Below are 21,960 nucleotides of genomic sequence, written 5' to 3' on the forward strand. Positions count from 1 at the left end.
AACATACAGTTATTCGTTTCATAACGATTAACTAAATCATGGGAGTTACACTCCGAGAGCATACATAGCCAGACGTAGGCACTCTCTTCTACATACAGTTATTCGTTTCATAACGATTAACTAAATCATGGGAGTTACACTCCGAGAGCATACATAGCCAGACGTAGGCACTCTCTTCTACATACAGTTATTCGTTTCATAACGATTAACTAAATCATGGGAGTTACACTCCGAGAGCATAGCCAGACGCAGGCACTCTCTTCTACATACAGTTATTCGTTTCATAACGATTAACTTAATCATGGGAGTTACACTCCGAGAGCATAGCCAGACGCAGGCACTCTCTTCAACATACAGTTATTCGTTTCATAACGATTAACTAAATCATGGGAGTTACACTCCGAGAGCATAGCCACACGCAGGCACTCTCTTCTACATACAGTTATTCGTTTCATAACGATTAACTAAATCATGGGAGTTACACTCCGAGAGCATAGCCAGACGCAGGCACTCTCTTCAACATACAGTTATTCGTTTCATAACGATTAACTAAATCATGGGAGTTACACTCCGAGAGCATAGCCAGACGCAGGCACTCTCTTCAACATACAGTTATTCGTTTCATAACGATTAACTAAATCATGGGAGTTACACTCCGAGAGCATACATAGCCAGACGTAGGCACTCTCTTCTACATACAGTTATTCGTTTCATAACGATTAACTAAATCATGGGAGTTACACTCCGAGAGCATAGCCAGACGCAGGCACTCTCTTCAACATACAGTTATTCGTTTCATAACGATTAACTAAATCATGGGAGTTACACTCCGAGAGCATAGCCAGACGCAGGCACTCTCTTCAACATACAGTTATTCGTTTCATAACGATTAACTAAATCATGGGAGTTACACTCCGAGAGCATAGCCAGACGCAGGCACTCTCTTCTACATACAGTTATTCGTTTCATAACGATTAACTAAATCATGGGAGTTACACTCCGAGAGCATAGCCAGACGCAGGCACTCTCTTCAACATACAGTTATTCGTTTCATAACGATTAACTAAATCATGGGAGTTACACTCCGAGAGCATAGCCAGACGCAGGCACTCTCTTCAACATACAGTTATTCGTTTCATAACGATTAACTAAATCATGGGAGTTACACTCCGAGAGCATAGCCAGACGCAGGCACTCTCTTCAACATACAGTTATTCGTTTCATAACGATTAACTAAATCTTGGGAGTTACACTCCGAGAGCATAGCCAGACGCAGGCACTCTCTTCAACATACAGTTATTCGTTTCATAACGATTAACTAAATCATGGGAGTTACACTCCGAGAGCATACATAGCCAGACGTAGGCACTCTCTTCTACATACAGTTATTCGTTTCATAACGATTAACTAAAACATGGGAGTTACACTCCGAGAGCATAGCCAGACGCAGGCACTCTCTTCAACATACAGTTATTCGTTTCATAACGATTAACTAAATCATGGGAGTTACACTCCGAGAGCATAGCCAGACACAGGCACTCTCTTCAACATACAGTTATTCGTTTCATAACGATTAACTAAATCATGGGAGTTACACTCCGAGAGCATAGCCAGACGCAGGCACTCTCTTCAACATACAGTTATTCGTTTCATAACGATTAACTAAATCATGGGAGTTACACTCCGAGAGCATAGCCAGACGCAGGCACTCTCTTCAACATACAGTTATTCGTTTCATAACGATTAACTAAATCATGGGAGTTACACTCCGAGAGCATACATAGCCAGACGCAGGCACTCTCTTCAACATACAGTTATTCGTTTCATAACGATTAACTAAATCATGGGAGTTACACTCCGAGAGCATAGCCAGACACAGGCACTCTCTTCAACATACAGATATTCGTTTCATAACGATTAACTAAATCATGGGAGTTACACTCCGAGAGCATAGCCAGACGCAGGCACTCTCTTCAACATACAGTTATTCGTTTCATAACGATTAACTAAATCATGGGAGTTACACTCCGAGAGCATACATAGCCAGACGTAGGCACTCTCTTCTACATACAGTTATTCGTTTCATAACGATTAACTAAATCATGGGAGTTACACTCCGAGAGCATACATAGCCAGACGTAGGCACTCTCTTCTACATACAGTTATTCGTTTCATAACGATTAACTAAATCATGGGAGTTACACTCCGAGAGCATAGCCAGACGCAGGCACTCTCTTCAACATACAGTTATTCGTTTCATAACGATTAACTAAATCATGGGAGTTACACTCCGAGAGCATAGCCAGACGCAGGCACTCTCTTCAACATACAGTTATTCGTTTCATAACGATTAACTAAATCATGGGAGTTACACTCCGAGAGCATAGCCAGACACAGGCACTCTCTTCAACATACAGTTATTCGTTTCATAACGATTAACTAAATCATGGGAGTTACACTCCGAGAGCATAGCCAGACGCAGGCACTCTCTTCAACATACAGTTATTCGTTTCATAACGATTAACTAAATCATGGGAGTTACACTCCGAGAGCATAGCCAGACGCAGGCACTCTCTTCAACATACAGTTATTCGTTTCATAACGATTAACTAAATCATGGGAGTTACACTCCGAGAGCATACATAGCCAGACGCAGGCACTCTCTTCAACATACAGTTATTCGTTTCATAACGATTAACTAAATCATGGGAGTTACACTCCGAGAGCATAGCCAGACACAGGCACTCTCTTCAACATACAGTTATTCGTTTCATAACGATTAACTAAATCATGGGAGTTACACTCCGAGAGCATAGCCAGACGCAGGCACTCTCTTCAACATACAGTTATTCGTTTCATAACGATTAACTAAATCATGGGAGTTACACTCCGAGAGCATAGCCAGACGCAGGCACTCTCTTCAACATACAGTTATTCGTTTCATAACGATTAACTAAATCATGGGAGTTACACTCCGAGAGCATAGCCAGACGCAGGCACTCTCTTCTACATACAGTTATTCGTTTCATAACGATTAACTTAATCATGGGAGTTACACTCCGAGAGCATAGCCAGACGCAGGCACTCTCTTCAACATACAGTTATTCGTTTCATAACGATTAACTAAATCATGGGAGTTACACTCCGAGAGCATAGCCACACGCAGGCACTCTCTTCTACATACAGTTATTCGTTTCATAACGATTAACTAAATCATGGGAGTTACACTCCGAGAGCATAGCCAGACGCAGGCACTCTCTTCAACATACAGTTATTCGTTTCATAACGATTAACTAAATCATGGGAGTTACACTCCGAGAGCATAGCCAGACGCAGGCACTCTCTTCAACATACAGTTATTCGTTTCATAACGATTAACTAAATCATGGGAGTTACACTCCGAGAGCATACATAGCCAGACGTAGGCACTCTCTTCTACATACAGTTATTCGTTTCATAACGATTAACTAAATCATGGGAGTTACACTCCGAGAGCATACATAGCCAGACGTAGGCACTCTCTTCTACATACAGTTATTCGTTTCATAACGATTAACTAAATCATGGGAGTTACACTCCGAGAGCATAGCCAGACGCAGGCACTCTCTTCTACATACAGTTATTCGTTTCATAACGATTAACTTAATCATGGGAGTTACACTCCGAGAGCATAGCCAGACGCAGGCACTCTCTTCAACATACAGTTATTCGTTTCATAACGATTAACTAAATCATGGGAGTTACACTCCGAGAGCATAGCCACACGCAGGCACTCTCTTCTACATACAGTTATTCGTTTCATAACGATTAACTAAATCATGGGAGTTACACTCCGAGAGCATAGCCAGACGCAGGCACTCTCTTCAACATACAGTTATTCGTTTCATAACGATTAACTAAATCATGGGAGTTACACTCCGAGAGCATAGCCAGACGCAGGCACTCTCTTCAACATACAGTTATTCGTTTCATAACGATTAACTAAATCATGGGAGTTACACTCCGAGAGCATACATAGCCAGACGTAGGCACTCTCTTCTACATACAGTAATTCGTTTCATAACGATTAACTAAATCATGGGAGTTACACTCCGAGAGCATAGCCAGACGCAGGCACTCTCTTCAACATACAGTTATTCGTTTCATAACGATTAACTAAATCATGGGAGTTACACTCCGAGAGCATAGCCAGACGCAGGCACTCTCTTCAACATACAGTTATTCGTTTCATAACGATTAACTAAATCATGGGAGTTACACTCCGAGAGCATAGCCAGACGCAGGCACTCTCTTCAACATACAGTTATTCGTTTCATAACGATTAACTAAATCATGGGAGTTACACTCCGAGAGCATAGCCAGACGCAGGCACTCTCTTCTACATACAGTTATTCGTTTCATAACGATTAACTAAATCATGGGAGTTACACTCCGACGCATAGCCAGACGCAGGCACTCTCTTCAACATACAGTTATTCGTTTCATAACGATTAACTAAATCATGGGAGTTACACTCCGAGAGCATAGCCAGACGCAGGCACTCTCTTCAACATACAGTTATTCGTTTCATAACGATTAACTAAATCATGGGAGTTACACTCCGAGAGCATAGCCAGACGCAGGCACTCTCTTCTACATACAGTTATTCGTTTCATAACGATTAACTAAATCATGGGAGTTACACTCCGAGAGCATACATAGCCAGACGTAGGCACTCTCTTCTACATACAGTTATTCGTTTCATAACGATTAACTAAATCATGGGAGTTACACTCCGAGAGCATACATAGCCAGACGTAGGCACTCTCTTCTACATACAGTTATTCGTTTCATAACGATTAACTAAATCATGGGAGTTACACTCCGAGAGCATAGCCAGACGCAGGCACTCTCTTCAACATACAGTTATTCGTTTCATAACGATTAACTAAATCATGGGAGTTACACTCCGAGAGCATAGCCAGACACAGGCACTCTCTTCAACATACAGTTATTCGTTTCATAACGATTAACTAAATCATGGGAGTTACACTCCGAGAGCATAGCCAGACGCAGGCACTCTCTTCAACATACAGTTATTCGTTTCATAACGATTAACTAAATCATGGGAGTTACACTCCGAGAGCATAGCCAGACGCAGGCACTCTCTTCAACATACAGTTATTCGTTTCATAACGATTAACTAAATCATGGGAGTTACACTCCGAGAGCATACATAGCCAGACGCAGGCACTCTCTTCAACATACAGTTATTCGTTTCATAACGATTAACTAAATCATGGGAGTTACACTCCGAGAGCATAGCCAGACACAGGCACTCTCTTCAACATACAGTTATTCGTTTCATAACGATTAACTAAATCATGGGAGTTACACTCCGAGAGCATAGCCAGACGCAGGCACTCTCTTCAACATACAGTTATTCGTTTCATAACGATTAACTAAATCATGGGAGTTACACTCCGAGAGCATAGCCAGACGCAGGCACTCTCTTCAACATACAGTTATTCGTTTCATAACGATTAACTAAATCATGGGAGTTACACTCCGAGAGCATACATAGCCAGACGTAGGCACTCTCTTCTACATACAGTTATTCGTTTCATAACGATTAACTAAATCATGGGAGTTACACTCCGAGAGCATAGCCAGACGCAGGCACTCTCTTCAACATACAGTTATTCGTTTCATAACGATTAACTAAATCATGGGAGTTACACTCCGAGAGCATAGCCAGACGCAGGCACTCTCTTCAACATACAGTTATTCGTTTCATAACGATTAACTAAATCATGGGAGTTACACTCCGAGAGCATAGCCAGACGCAGGCACTCTCTTCTACATACAGTTATTCGTTTCATAACGATTAACTAAATCATGGGAGTTACACTCCGAGAGCATAGCCAGACGCAGGCACTCTCTTCAACATACAGTTATTCGTTTCATAACGATTAACTAAATCATGGGAGTTACACTCCGAGAGCATAGCCAGACGCAGGCACTCTCTTCAACATACAGTTATTCGTTTCATAACGATTAACTAAATCATGGGAGTTACACTCCGAGAGCATACATAGCCAGACGTAGGCACTCTCTTCTACATACAGTAATTCGTTTCATAACGATTAACTAAATCATGGGAGTTACACTCCGAGAGCATAGCCAGACGCAGGCACTCTCTTCAACATACAGTTATTCGTTTCATAACGATTAACTAAATCATGGGAGTTACACTCCGAGAGCATAGCCAGACGCAGGCACTCTCTTCAACATACAGTTATTCGTTTCATAACGATTAACTAAATCATGGGAGTTACACTCCGAGAGCATAGCCAGACGCAGGCACTCTCTTCTACATACAGTTATTCGTTTCATAACGATTAACTAAATCATGGGAGTTACACTCCGAGAGCATAGCCAGACGCAGGCACTCTCTTCAACATACAGTTATTCGTTTCATAACGATTAACTAAATCATGGGAGTTACACTCCGAGAGCATAGCCAGACGCAGGCACTCTCTTCAACATACAGTTATTCGTTTCATAACGATTAACTAAATCATGGGAGTTACACTCCGAGAGCATAGCCAGACGCAGGCACTCTCTTCTACATACAGTTATTCGTTTCATAACGATTAACTAAATCATGGGAGTTACACTCCGAGAGCATAGCCAGACGCAGGCACTCTCTTCTACATACAGTTATTCGTTTCATAACGATTAACTAAATCATGGGAGTTACACTCCGAGAGCATAGCCAGACGCAGGCACTCTCTTCAACATACAGTTATTCGTTTCATAACGATTAACTAAATCATGGGAGTTACACTCCGAGAGCATACATAGCCAGACGTAGGCACTCTCTTCTACATACAGTTATTCGTTTCATAACGATTAACTAAATCATGGGAGTTACACTCCGAGAGCATAGCCAGACGCAGGCACTCTCTTCAACATACAGTTATTCGTTTCATAACGATTAACTAAATCATGGGAGTTACACTCCGAGAGCATAGCCAGACGCAGGCACTCTCTTCAACATACAGTTATTCGTTTCATAACGATTAACTAAATCATGGGAGTTACACTCCGAGAGCATAGCCAGACGCAGGCACTCTCTTCTACATACAGTTATTCGTTTCATAACGATTAACTAAATCATGGGAGTTACACTCCGAGAGCATAGCCAGACGCAGGCACTCTCTTCAACATACAGTTATTCGTTTCATAACGATTAACTAAATCATGGGAGTTACACTCCGAGAGCATAGCCAGACGCAGGCACTCTCTTCAACATACAGTTATTCGTTTCATAACGATTAACTAAATCATGGGAGTTACACTCCGAGAGCATAGCCAGACGCAGGCACTCTCTTCTACATACAGTTATTCGTTTCATAACGATTAACTAAATCATGGGAGTTACACTCCGAGAGCATAGCCAGACGCAGGCACTCTCTTCTACATACAGTTATTCGTTTCATAACGATTAACTAAATCATGGGAGTTACACTCCGAGAGCATAGCCAGACGCAGGCACTCTCTTCAACATACAGTTATTCGTTTCATAACGATTAACTAAATCATGGGAGTTACACTCCGAGAGCATACATAGCCAGACGTAGGCACTCTCTTCTACATACAGTTATTCGTTTCATAACGATTAACTAAATCATGGGAGTTACACTCCGAGAGCATAGCCAGACGCAGGCACTCTCTTCAACATACAGTTATTCGTTTCATAACGATTAACTAAATCATGGGAGTTACACTCCGAGAGCATAGCCAGACGCAGGCACTCTCTTCAACATACAGTTATTCGTTTCATAACGATTAACTAAATCATGGTAGTTACACTCCGAGAGCATAGCCAGACGCAGGCACTCTCTTCTACATACAGTTATTCGTTTCATAACGATTAACTAAATCATGGGAGTTACACTCCGAGAGCATAGCCAGACGCAGGCACTCTCTTCAACATACAGTTATTCGTTTCATAACGATTAACTAAATCATGGGAGTTACACTCCGAGAGCATAGCCAGACGCAGGCACTCTCTTCAACATACAGTTATTCGTTTCATAACGATTAACTAAATCATGGGAGTTACACTCCGAGAGCATACATAGCCAGACGCAGGCACTCTCTTCAACATACAGTTATTCGTTTCATAACGATTAACTAAATCATGGGAGTTACACTCCGAGAGCATAGCCAGACGCAGGCACTCTCTTCAACATACAGTTATTCGTTTCATAACGATTAACTTAATCATGGGAGTTACACCCCGAGAGCATAGCCAGACGCAGGCACTCTCTTCAACATACAGTTATTCGTTTCATAACGATTAACTAAATCATGGGAGTTACACTCCGAGAGCATAGCCAGACGCAGGCACTCTCTTCAACATACAGTTATTCGTTTCATAACGATTAACTAAATCATGGGAGTTACACTCCGAGAGCATACATAGCCAGACGTAGGCACTCTCTTCTACATACAGTTATTCGTTTCATAACGATTAACTAAATCATGGGAGTTACACTCCGAGAGCATAGCCAGACGCAGGCACTCTCTTCAACATACAGTTATTCGTTTCATAACGATTAACTAAATCATGGGAGTTACACTCCGAGAGCATAGCCAGACGCAGGCACTCTCTTCTACATACAGTTATTCGTTTCATAACGATTAACTAAATCATGGGAGTTACACTCCGAGAGCATAGCCAGACGCAGGCACTCTCTTCTACATACAGTTATTCGTTTCATAACGATTAACTAAATCATGGGAGTTACACTCCGAGAGCATAGCCAGACGCAGGCACTCTCTTCAACATACAGTTATTCGTTTCATAACGATTAACTAAATCATGGGAGTTACACTCCGAGAGCATAGCCAGACGCAGGCACTCTCTTCAACATACAGTTATTCGTTTCATAACGATTAACTAAATCATGGGAGTTACACTCCGAGAGCATAGCCAGACGCAGGCACTCTCTTCAACATACAGTTATTCGTTTCATAACGATTAACTAAATCATGGGAGTTACACTCCGAGAGCATAGCCAGACGCAGGCACTCTCTTCAACATACAGTTATTCGTTTCATAACGATTAACTAAATCATGGGAGTTACACTCCGAGAGCATAGCCAGACGCAGGCACTCTCTTCAACATACAGTTATTCGTTTCATAACGATTAACTAAATCATGGGAGTTACACTCCGAGAGCATACATAGCCAGACGTAGGCACTCTCTTCTACATACAGTTATTCGTTTCATAACGATTAACTAAATCATGGGAGTTACACTCCGAGAGCATAGCCAGACGCAGGCACTCTCTTCAACATACAGTTATTCGTTTCATAACGATTAACTAAATCATGGGAGTTACACTCCGAGAGCATAGCCAGACGCAGGCACTCTCTTCTACATACAGTTATTCGTTTCATAACGATTAACTAAATCATGGGAGTTACACTCCGAGAGCATAGCCAGACGCAGGCACTCTCTTCTACATACAGTTATTCGTTTCATAACGATTAACTAAATCATGGGAGTTACACTCCGAGAGCATAGCCAGACGCAGGCACTCTCTTCAACATACAGTTATTCGTTTCATAACGATTAACTAAATCATGGGAGTTACACTCCGAGAGCATACATAGCCAGACGTAGGCACTCTCTTCTACATACAGTTATTCGTTTCATAACGATTAACTAAATCATGGGAGTTACACTCCGAGAGCATAGCCAGACGCAGGCACTCTCTTCAACATACAGTTATTCGTTTCATAACGATTAACTAAATCATGGGAGTTACACTCCGAGAGCATACATAGCCAGACGTAGGCACTCTCTTCTACATACAGTTATTCGTTTCATAACGATTAACTAAATCATGGGAGTTACACTCCGAGAGCATAGCCAGACGCAGGCACTCTCTTCTACATACAGTTATTCGTTTCATAACGATTAACTAAATCATGGGAGTTACACTCCGAGAGCATAGCCAGACGCAGGCACTCTCTTCTACATACAGTTATTCGTTTCATAACGATTAACTAAATCATGGGAGTTACACTCCGAGAGCATAGCCAGACGCAGGCACTCTCTTCAACATACAGTTATTCGTTTCATAACGATTAACTAAATCATGGGAGTTACACTCCGAGAGCATAGCCAGACGCAGGCACTCTCTTCAACATACAGTTATTCGTTTCATAACGATTAACTAAATCATGGGAGTTACACTCCGAGAGCATAGCCAGACGCAGGCACTCTCTTCAACATACAGTTATTCGTTTCATAACGATTAACTAAATCATGGGAGTTACACTCCGAGAGCATAGCCAGACGCAGGCACTCTCTTCTACATACAGTTATTCGTTTCATAACGATTAACTAAATCATGGGAGTTACACTCCGAGAGCATAGCCAGACGCAGGCACTCTCTTCAACATACAGTTATTCGTTTCATAACGATTAACTAAATCATGGGAGTTACACTCCGAGAGCATAGCCAGACGCAGGCACTCTCTTCAACATACAGTTATTCGTTTCATAACGATTAACTAAATCATGGGAGTTACACTCCGAGAGCATAGCCAGACGCAGGCACTCTCTTCTACATACAGTTATTCGTTTCATAACGATTAACTAAATCATGGGAGTTACACTCCGAGAGCATAGCCAGATGCAGGCACTCTCGTCAACATACAGTTATTCGTTTCATAACGATTAACTAAATCATGGGAGTTACACTCCGAGAGCATAGCCAGACGCAGGCACTCTCTTCAACATACAGTTATTCGTTTCATAACGATTAACTAAATCATGGGAGTTACACTCCGAGAGCATAGCCAGACGCAGGCACTCTCTTCAACATACAGTTATTCGTTTCATAACGATTAACTAAATCATGGGAGTTACACTCCGAGAGCATAGCCACACGCAGGCACTCTCTTCTACATACAGTTATTCGTTTCATAACGATTAACTAAATCATGGGAGTTACACTCCGAGAGCATAGCCAGACGCAGGCACTCTCTTCAACATACAGTTATTCGTTTCATAACGATTAACTAAATCATGGGAGTTACACTCCGAGAGCATAGCCAGACGCAGGCACTCTTCAACATACAGTTATTCGTTTCATAACGATTAACTAAATCATGGTAGTTACACTCCGAGAGCATACATAGCCAGACGTAGGCACTCTCTTCTACATACAGTTATTCGTTTCATAACGATTAACTAAATCATGGGAGTTACACTCCGAGAGCATAGCCAGACGCAGGCACTCTCTTCAACATACAGTTATTCGTTTCATAACGATTAACTAAATCATGGGAGTTACACTCCGAGAGCATAGCCAGACGCAGGCACTCTCTTCAACATACAGTTATTCGTTTCATAACGATTAACTAAATCATGGGAGTTACACTCCGAGAGCATAGCCAGACGCAGGCACTCTCTTCTACATACAGTTATTCGTTTCATAACGATTAACTAAATCATGGGAGTTACACTCCGAGAGCAAAGCCAGACGCAGGCACTCTCTTCAACATACAGTTATTCGTTTCATAACGATTAACTAAATCATGGGAGTTACACTCCGAGAGCATAGCCAGACGCAGGCACTCTCTTCTACATACAGTTATTCGTTTCATAACGATTAACTAAATCATGGGAGTTACACTCCGAGAGCATAGCCAGACGCAGGCACTCTCTTCTACATACAGTTATTCGTTTCATAACGATTAACTAAATCATGGGAGTTACACTCCGAGAGCATAGCCAGACGCAGGCACTCTCTTCAACATACAGTTATTCGTTTCATAACGATTAACTAAATCATGGGAGTTACACTCCGAGAGCATACATAGCCAGACGTAGGCACTCTCTTCTACATACAGTTATTCGTTTCATAACGATTAACTAAATCATGGGAGTTACACTCCGAGAGCATAGCCAGACGCAGGCACTCTCTTCAACATACAGTTATTCGTTTCATAACGATTAACTAAATCATGGGAGTTACACTCCGAGAGCATAGCCAGACGCAGGCACTCTCTTCTACATACAGTTATTCGTTTCATAACGATTAACTAAATCATGGGAGTTACACTCCGAGAGCATAGCCAGACGCAGGCACTCTCTTCTACATACAGTTATTCGTTTCATAACGATTAACTAAATCATGGGAGTTACACTCCGAGAGCATAGCCAGACGCAGGCACTCTCTTCAACATACAGTTATTCGTTTCATAACGATTAACTAAATCATGGGAGTTACACTCCGAGAGCATAGCCAGACGCAGGCACTCTCTTCAACATACAGTTATTCGTTTCATAACGATTAACTAAATCATGGGAGTTACACTCCGAGAGCATAGCCAGACGCAGGCACTCTCTTCAACATACAGTTATTCGTTTCATAACGATTAACTAAATCATGGGAGTTACACTCCGAGAGCATAGCCAGACGCAGGCACTCTCTTCAACATACAGTTATTCGTTTCATAACGATTAACTAAATCATGGGAGTTACACTCCGAGAGCATAGCCAGACGCAGGCACTCTCTTCAACATACAGTTATTCGTTTCATAACGATTAACTAAATCATGGGAGTTACACTCCGAGAGCATACATAGCCAGACGTAGGCACTCTCTTCTACATACAGTTATTCGTTTCATAACGATTAACTAAATCATGGGAGTTACACTCCGAGAGCATAGCCAGACGCAGGCACTCTCTTCAACATACAGTTATTCGTTTCATAACGATTAACTAAATCATGGGAGTTACACTCCGAGAGCATAGCCAGACGCAGGCACTCTCTTCTACATACAGTTATTCGTTTCATAACGATTAACTAAATCATGGGAGTTACACTCCGAGAGCATAGCCAGACGCAGGCACTCTCTTCTACATACAGTTATTCGTTTCATAACGATTAACTAAATCATGGGAGTTACACTCCGAGAGCATAGCCAGACGCAGGCACTCTCTTCAACATACAGTTATTCGTTTCATAACGATTAACTAAATCATGGGAGTTACACTCCGAGAGCATACATAGCCAGACGTAGGCACTCTCTTCTACATACAGTTATTCGTTTCATAACGATTAACTAAATCATGGGAGTTACACTCCGAGAGCATAGCCAGACGCAGGCACTCTCTTCAACATACAGTTATTCGTTTCATAACGATTAACTAAATCATGGGAGTTACACTCCGAGAGCATACATAGCCAGACGTAGGCACTCTCTTCTACATACAGTTATTCGTTTCATAACGATTAACTAAATCATGGGAGTTACACTCCGAGAGCATAGCCAGACGCAGGCACTCTCTTCTACATACAGTTATTCGTTTCATAACGATTAACTAAATCATGGGAGTTACACTCCGAGAGCATAGCCAGACGCAGGCACTCTCTTCTACATACAGTTATTCGTTTCATAACGATTAACTAAATCATGGGAGTTACACTCCGAGAGCATAGCCAGACGCAGGCACTCTCTTCAACATACAGTTATTCGTTTCATAACGATTAACTAAATCATGGGAGTTACACTCCGAGAGCATAGCCAGACGCAGGCACTCTCTTCAACATACAGTTATTCGTTTCATAACGATTAACTAAATCATGGGAGTTACACTCCGAGAGCATAGCCAGACGCAGGCACTCTCTTCAACATACAGTTATTCGTTTCATAACGATTAACTAAATCATGGGAGTTACACTCCGAGAGCATAGCCAGACGCAGGCACTCTCTTCTACATACAGTTATTCGTTTCATAACGATTAACTAAATCATGGGAGTTACACTCCGAGAGCATAGCCAGACGCAGGCACTCTCTTCAACATACAGTTATTCGTTTCATAACGATTAACTAAATCATGGGAGTTACACTCCGAGAGCATAGCCAGACGCAGGCACTCTCTTCAACATACAGTTATTCGTTTCATAACGATTAACTAAATCATGGGAGTTACACTCCGAGAGCATAGCCAGACGCAGGCACTCTCTTCTACATACAGTTATTCGTTTCATAACGATTAACTAAATCATGGGAGTTACACTCCGAGAGCATAGCCAGATGCAGGCACTCTCGTCAACATACAGTTATTCGTTTCATAACGATTAACTAAATCATGGGAGTTACACTCCGAGAGCATAGCCAGACGCAGGCACTCTCTTCAACATACAGTTATTCGTTTCATAACGATTAACTAAATCATGGGAGTTACACTCCGAGAGCATAGCCAGACGCAGGCACTCTCTTCAACATACAGTTATTCGTTTCATAACGATTAACTAAATCATGGGAGTTACACTCCGAGAGCATAGCCACACGCAGGCACTCTCTTCTACATACAGTTATTCGTTTCATAACGATTAACTAAATCATGGGAGTTACACTCCGAGAGCATAGCCAGACGCAGGCACTCTCTTCAACATACAGTTATTCGTTTCATAACGATTAACTAAATCATGGGAGTTACACTCCGAGAGCATAGCCAGACGCAGGCACTCTTCAACATACAGTTATTCGTTTCATAACGATTAACTAAATCATGGTAGTTACACTCCGAGAGCATACATAGCCAGACGTAGGCACTCTCTTCTACATACAGTTATTCGTTTCATAACGATTAACTAAATCATGGGAGTTACACTCCGAGAGCATAGCCAGACGCAGGCACTCTCTTCAACATACAGTTATTCGTTTCATAACGATTAACTAAATCATGGGAGTTACACTCCGAGAGCATAGCCAGACGCAGGCACTCTCTTCAACATACAGTTATTCGTTTCATAACGATTAACTAAATCATGGGAGTTACACTCCGAGAGCATAGCCAGACGCAGGCACTCTCTTCTACATACAGTTATTCGTTTCATAACGATTAACTAAATCATGGGAGTTACACTCCGAGAGCAAAGCCAGACGCAGGCACTCTCTTCAACATACAGTTATTCGTTTCATAACGATTAACTAAATCATGGGAGTTACACTCCGAGAGCATAGCCAGACGCAGGCACTCTCTTCTACATACAGTTATTCGTTTCATAACGATTAACTAAATCATGGGAGTTACACTCCGAGAGCATAGCCAGACGCAGGCACTCTCTTCTACATACAGTTATTCGTTTCATAACGATTAACTAAATCATGGGAGTTACACTCCGAGAGCATAGCCAGACGCAGGCACTCTCTTCTACATACAGTTATTCGTTTCATAACGATTAACTAAATCATGGGAGTTACACTCCGAGAGCATAGCCAGACGCAGGCACTCTCTTCTACATACAGTTATTCGTTTCATAACGATTAACTAAATCATGGGAGTTACACTCCGAGAGCATAGCCAGACGCAGGCACTCTCTTCAACATACAGTTATTCGTTTCATAACGATTAACTAAATCATGGGAGTTACACTCCGAGAGCATAGCCAGACGCAGGCACTCTCTTCAACATACAGTTATTCGTTTCATAACGATTAACTTAATCATGGGAGTTACACCCCGAGAGCATAGCCAGACGCAGGCACTCTCTTCAACATACAGTTATTCGTTTCATAACGATTAACTAAATCATGGGAGTTACACTCCGAGAGCATAGCCAGACGCAGGCACTCTCTTCAACATACAGTTATTCGTTTCATAACGATTAACTTAATCATGGGAGTTACACCCCGAGAGCATAGCCAGACGTAGGCGTAGCCGAGTCGGCGATGCCACTTAAATTCCCTGGGAGGTTGGAGGTTCCATCTGGCTGTTACAGGGATATTCAGTTGCGCAGCTAGGTTTAGTGTCTTCGAAGAATAATAATTTCAGCGTATTAAAAACGCTGCTACTAATTGCCTAAGCTAGTTTTTAATTGGACCGACGTGGGGTTTGGATCACATCCACAATTACAGATGTCAAGTATTATTACAATAAGTGTTTATACCTCTTTCCTGTCGGTCGAATCTCCGTTCAGTCGAAAAGCTTGTCCAGCGACAGTTGTTCCAGGGGCGTCTTGTCATCATTCATCTGAAGGTAAAATAAATTATATAATTACTAGCTGCCATAGAATGTGGTTTTAGATTTGAATTTGATTTACACTTCGGTCTAAGTAACACGTGGTTGGCTAACACCAAAAATTAAAAAAGTTCATACTTTAGCCTCAATAACACGTGGTAATCATGATATTGAATTGTAGCTTATATGACACGTTTGTCGGTTTACCATAGCAGTGCCATCTATTGATCACTTACTCAATTCAGTCGAATAATTGTGACTGTCAATTAATTATAGACAAATAATTTGCAATAAAATAAAATTGCGACTATAATTAAAGATCTAAGCTACCCTATCTCTTTAAGTTGGACCAGACCGCTCACGGTGTGCCAATTTAATTTAAAATCGGTTAAGTAGTTTAGGAGGCCATCGCGGACGGAAGTACTTTTCAATAAAATTTTGAAACTTACTTTGGCAAATATTCCAACTGCAACCGAATGGCTTAAAATTTGATCTGCTAGGCGCTCTTTGATTTTCTGTTTGCCATTCTGTACTGGTTGTAAGTGGTGCTGGGTTAAAGCTGGAGCAAACACGGTTGGGATTCTCGCGATCTTTATTATAAAACTCCTCTATGTGGCTCCACTTTACTGTACCTGCAATGGAAGGTTATGATCTTATTCTCAAAACAATTTTAACCAATCACAGGTCAAGCGGCAATAAGAAAATAAATATGGTACAGCAGAGGTACATCAATTATTAGTTATTTTAATTAGGCAATAAGGCAATACTAACAACTACTTGATGCAGGGAAATAATTGCCAAAGGCCACTAGCGGATAAATAAGTCAATGGATGGTCATGGTTCAATGGATAAATAAGTCATAAAAAAGTTTTAATATCTTTCCGCTGTTCAATTAATTAAATTATTATACCAACCTATGTTTAGTTTTCTGTTTATTTGTATATCTAGTGTAAATTGGAAATACCGTTTAAAAAAAAATTAAATCTTTAAACATGCACTCAAGCAAACAAGCCAATGTAAATTTGTAAAAATTAATATTCAACCACATTTTGTATAATATTCTAAAGAAGTGGTTACCTCCTCGACAAGAGCTGCTGACTTGTCTGCTGTGTCACAATCTCCTGAGAAGTAAAATGCTATTGGCTGTTTCCAGCATTTTCGAACACCGATAACCATGAAAGTTCGACTATGGTTTGCTATCACAGTAGTACGGCCTTAGCATTGAGTTTTACGTTATATGTCAGATTTTTTCTTATTGACATTTCATCAAAAGCCATTTTACATAAATTATCATTGACATCTTGGTCTTTTGTGATTTCTTTTACTGTCTGTATTACTGGGCTGTTGATTCCACATACCATTGGAATTTTGTTCAATAATGCCTTGAGAGAGCTGACAAAATAACCTAGTATTGTCTTTGGTTAACATAGCTTTTACACATTGAAAGAAACCAATTTTTTATACCGGATTAAAACTATTTGTATTATTATAAACTTATAATTATGTATAATAATCCAGTTAAAAAAATATTTTCTTTCAAAATAACCTAATCAATAATATAAAACAAAAGTTTGATTTCTTATAGATGCTCAAGACGTTCACTTTATCATCCAGTGTCCATCTCATTCCAGTTAATTTTCTTATAAAGTTTTTCAGTTGGCTTTGTAATAGTAAAGAAAATGAATTATTTAATGTGCTTTTTAATATTTCATTGCTAGGTTCGTTTGATGTTAGTACACTTAATATAGATCTTTTGGAGTTTTTATCACCTTGAAACTTTTTTCAGAGCCTCACTATTTCAGATAGATTTTTTCTGCATCTCTTAGACAGCGTTTGCTTTTGAGCTGTAAGTTCACTGAACTTTTTCACGTCCAAGTCCTACAAAATACCTTTGCTAGTTGATGGTTCCTGGAAAATATACAAAAATAATTGAATAAAAAATTCGAAAAAGATAACAAATCCAATAAGTGGATGGAGAAAATAGAAAACTTTTAATCATCCATATATCACCTAGATGTGTGTCAGAAATGTACTGCCTACCTACCTCTATGTAAAAAAGCATGACTATAAAAATTTGTCTATTTGACTTAGGTAGAATATGAATGTAAATACTCACTTGGATGTCATAACTTGCTCTATATGGACTACAATGTTTGTTTTTTAATTGGTCTATATCCTCCTCTATTCACTCTTAATCTAACTTGTTAAGTCTTTTCCTATCGCTGCTGGTAAATGAAGATTCATTCAAATGATTTTCACATAGTATCCTATGCTGGGCATTCACTGTTTTTAATGATTCAATGGATGTCCCATCACCATTAGGAAAACAAAATTTAGCCCAAACTTTAACACTAAAAATAAAGTTTTCATTAGACATAGTTAATAGTGAAGCTGTTTTGGATAATCTTTCCAATATGGACCGTCGATTTAAATGACCATTTTTTTGTAGATAGTACTCACTAAAAGAAAGAGTTTTGCAAAGATTTAGGTTGCGCAAACTTACGGTTCATGAGATACATTTATTAAAACTTTTCACACAAATTGGTAAGTAACAACACGCAATTACAAAATATATTTGACAAATAATTGATGTCAAACGTCAATCACTTAGTGTAGGGTTCCGAAAATTTTCAAAGTATCGATACTACTCTGGTATCGACATTAAACTTTCTAATATGGATCATCGGTTTAAATGCCCATATTTGTTTTGTAGATAGTACAAAAGTTATTGAAAATATCGATATTACTCGGGTATCGATACTTTTTGGTGATCACTAAATTTGTTTTTAAGCCATTCATTTTGTTTAATGGCGTCCAGTCATCGTTTGTCACCCTTGCAGTAGAAATCGTTTTACGTACTCCTATAAACTTACAACGTTTGACTACCATGGCGTCTCCGAAGCCCATTGTTTGAAGAGTTAAGTGAAGTGCAAGTGTTGGACTCAAATTAGCCGCTTGTCACGGCCTCCTCTTCTGCGCCGATCCTTGACGAACCGGTTGCTGGTCCTAGTGGGCTGACTAGTCCTGGCGAGGAATTTGCTGCGATGCCCAGACTTACTAGGTCATCTGGCAGAAGGCTTAATCCTTACTCGGATGAGTTAAAGTAAGTTTTGATTTATGTTATTTCAGGTCAGGTTATAAAATAATAAATCATTAGTAAAAAAAAAAAAAAAATTGCTTACTGGAATTTTGAAAAAGTTGGATTGCATAAGGTCTGTTGTGGATTTTAAAATGAAATTTATAGCTGAAAATATTTTTTTCATTGTTTGTAACTTTCTGTATTATTTAATTCTGTATTATCCTGTACTTTTTTAATATCAAAAAAGTACCCAAAACCGAATCAGAGCACCCCACTATCCACATGGTCTTGTCTGCCCTACTCCTAGAGTATATATAAAAGCTCCGAAGTAGCCGTCAACCCCCTCCCCGCCCCTCTAAAACCTCAAATATCGACGGTCCATATTGGAAAGATTAACCGATCTACTTACTTCAGAGGCCCATTCTCGGACGGAAGAGGGAACCTATGCAAGGATAAGGAAGAATCTTCTTTTGATGGTATACCGCATTTTGAGTATTTTCCCTACCATGTTTTGGCAAAGTACAACACAAAATCGTCAATATGACTTACCTGTAAGTGAAGTTTTATTATACATTGAGCTTTGAGACTTTAATACTACCCTCAGTTTTCATTTGATTGAAATTGTAACTACACGTGTGTAAATCCAGTTGTAATGTATCCTCGAACGAAGGCGTACATAACCAAAAGCGTCGCGTAACAGGTAACGCACGGCCGCCGCCCTAACGACCACTTGTCGCTGGATGAGACAATGAACTGCTGCAGGTATCGGGAGAAGATCCATCAAAGTCTAATACTCCAGGTGAAGACATACAGTTTGATCTTGCAGTAAGCTTACACTTTACAACTTTTATCTAAGTATTCTAATCAATGCACCCAATTTGAACCCAGAGGAAAAGACCGCAATCTCAAACAGGATTAATATAGGACGCAGGTTTCAAATGAAACCAAATGCTACAGCTACTTCTTGTTTAGCAGAGGCCACTCACAGTGTTCTTGTCTGCGGAAACAAGAAATATGTACCTATTAAAATTACTTATGGATACGGATTCCAATGTGACACACAATACCAAGACTCAGTCACACGACACAACTTTATTCTATATAGCCTTAAAAGATCTAAAAGAACAACTTCAAGGAACATAGGTATACAAGTACCTATTCAGTAAGAGATTAGTTGACTACAAGCTCGCATCAAAATCAGAAAAGGACAAAGAAGGTCAAAAAGAATTTAATCATAGGCAAAAGGGGAATCCAGGATGAAGGAGCTTGCTCACAGCCTACTATAGGCAGTCGCGTCCAGCGCCGCGCGCGCCACCTCGCGCTCACTGGTAGTTTATCAAAGAATGTTATTCACTTATTACTTGTGATACAACTCTATTATCGTGGATAAAAGGTTATAAAATACCTTTTTCTTGGTCAGCGATGTTCCTAAAAGTAAACTATATTCAGAGACTGAACAAAGCAAATTCGAACAATCTATAAATTACAACAAAAACACTCCCGCACAAGGCGTTAACCGACAGATAACCGTTTGGCACCGTTAGGTGGCTATCTGAGGGCCGCAGGTAAACCCGCGTTCATAAATTGAAGCGAAGCGACCAATGAGAGGGCGGCAGGCAGCAAGGCAGCGATCGGACTGACCAATGAGAGGGCAGCAGGCAGCAAGGCAGCGGTCGGACAGCGCGTGCGCACTGGCAAGCGGCGATGACTCACACGGAGCGAGCGAGATGGCACTACAGCACTGATGACTCACACGGAGAGAGCACTGGAGCAGACATCCGCACGGGTCGGCGGTCGGAAGCGAAAGTGGCCCCTGCGCATGTGTCACAACCTCTTTTATAATCACAACTCCCTCCTCCGACTCGACCATCCCACTTCGGGAAAATGGTCGAGTCAATTCGTAACAACTCGTAAACAACCGAACGAGTCAAATGAGTAACTATTGCACATGCGCACTTGTAGCAAGATTCTTAAGAATATGTTTCATAAAAATGTTTAGAATTTAGAATAATTAAATTAATATTAGAAGCTAACACAAGAAATATTAAGTTTATGTCCTCCAGCTACACTGAATGTTTACAAAATATTCAGGACGCTAGAACACTTCTTGAAGCTAAAGGATTTATTGTAAATACTGAAAAGAGTAATGAAATTCTTGTAAATTCTTGGGTATATAATAAAATGTAGAACTTAAATCTGTTAATATGATAATAATAAACAAATTTTTCAAAATCTCGCACAATTAGATGGCTTACGTGCCTACCTCTGCCTGTCCAGCAGCAGAATATGGCTGGTTTTACACGAAGGGTCTAGAGAGTAAATATTTTAACCATCGATAGTTTTACCGGACTTACAATGGTATCGTGCGTCAGACCAACCTATAAATTAAATTAAATCGGTTGACTTTTGTTAAGAAATGTATAGTGATTCAATTCAATTTCCTCATCTTACTAAAATTACTAAAGAACTTTGGCGATGGGGCGAAGGCTTACACGGTTTCCTGGTCAATTTATTTAATGGCTTTCCATCGTTTGCTATCATATTTAAAACGTTAGGAAAAATTATTAACGGCAATGAGTTTGGCATCATATTTGTTTTCCTGTGGACTACTCGAACGTGGTGACCGCTTTTCAGAAGGCTCTTAGTTTCGGGAACCATAATTTTCTAACCTAATGAAACTTATCTCTCATTCCAGCAACCGAGAAGAGTGCCTTTGTCATCAGTGTCATCTATAATATAAAAAATGAATCGCAGAATGTGTAGGTAAGCGCATAACTATACAAAGCCTGAACCAATTGTACCAGTTCTGTTTTTTTAATGTTCGTTGAAGTTGAA

The 21,960-nt window shown here is 40.5% G+C and overlaps 2 long non-coding RNA genes across 7 annotated transcripts; one reads left to right on the forward strand and one right to left on the reverse strand.

Moving 5' to 3' along the window:
- Nucleotides 1-15,976: 15,976 nt before the first annotated feature.
- On the reverse strand, nt 15,977-18,633 carry LOC123719663. Of its 4 annotated transcripts, none has more exons than XR_006755731.1 (6): nt 18,550-18,633; nt 18,163-18,397; nt 17,816-17,954; nt 17,124-17,438; nt 16,496-16,678; nt 15,977-16,058 (listed from the first exon to the last, which is right to left on the reverse strand). It is a non-coding gene; the product is annotated as an uncharacterized LOC123719663 (long non-coding RNA). The 4 variants fall into 4 exon arrangements; XR_006755730.1 differs by having other exon boundaries at nt 17,124-17,451; XR_006755728.1 differs by having other exon boundaries at nt 17,124-17,954.
- A 149-nt stretch (nt 18,634-18,782) lies between these two features.
- LOC123719664 lies at nt 18,783-21,925 on the forward strand. 3 transcript variants are annotated; one of them, XR_006755732.1, is made up of 4 exons: nt 18,783-19,149; nt 19,540-19,676; nt 19,826-19,950; nt 21,821-21,925. It is a non-coding gene; the product is annotated as an uncharacterized LOC123719664 (long non-coding RNA). The 3 variants fall into 3 exon arrangements; XR_006755733.1 differs by having other exon boundaries at nt 19,826-19,924; XR_006755734.1 differs by lacking the exon at nt 19,826-19,950 and having other exon boundaries at nt 18,784-19,149.
- The last annotated feature ends 35 nt before the right edge of the window (nt 21,926-21,960 follow it).

This window comes from Pieris brassicae, unplaced genomic scaffold (assembly GCF_905147105.1).
Source record: "Pieris brassicae unplaced genomic scaffold, ilPieBrab1.1, whole genome shotgun sequence".
In the NCBI taxonomy this organism is placed as follows: domain Eukaryota; kingdom Metazoa; phylum Arthropoda; class Insecta; order Lepidoptera; family Pieridae; genus Pieris; species Pieris brassicae.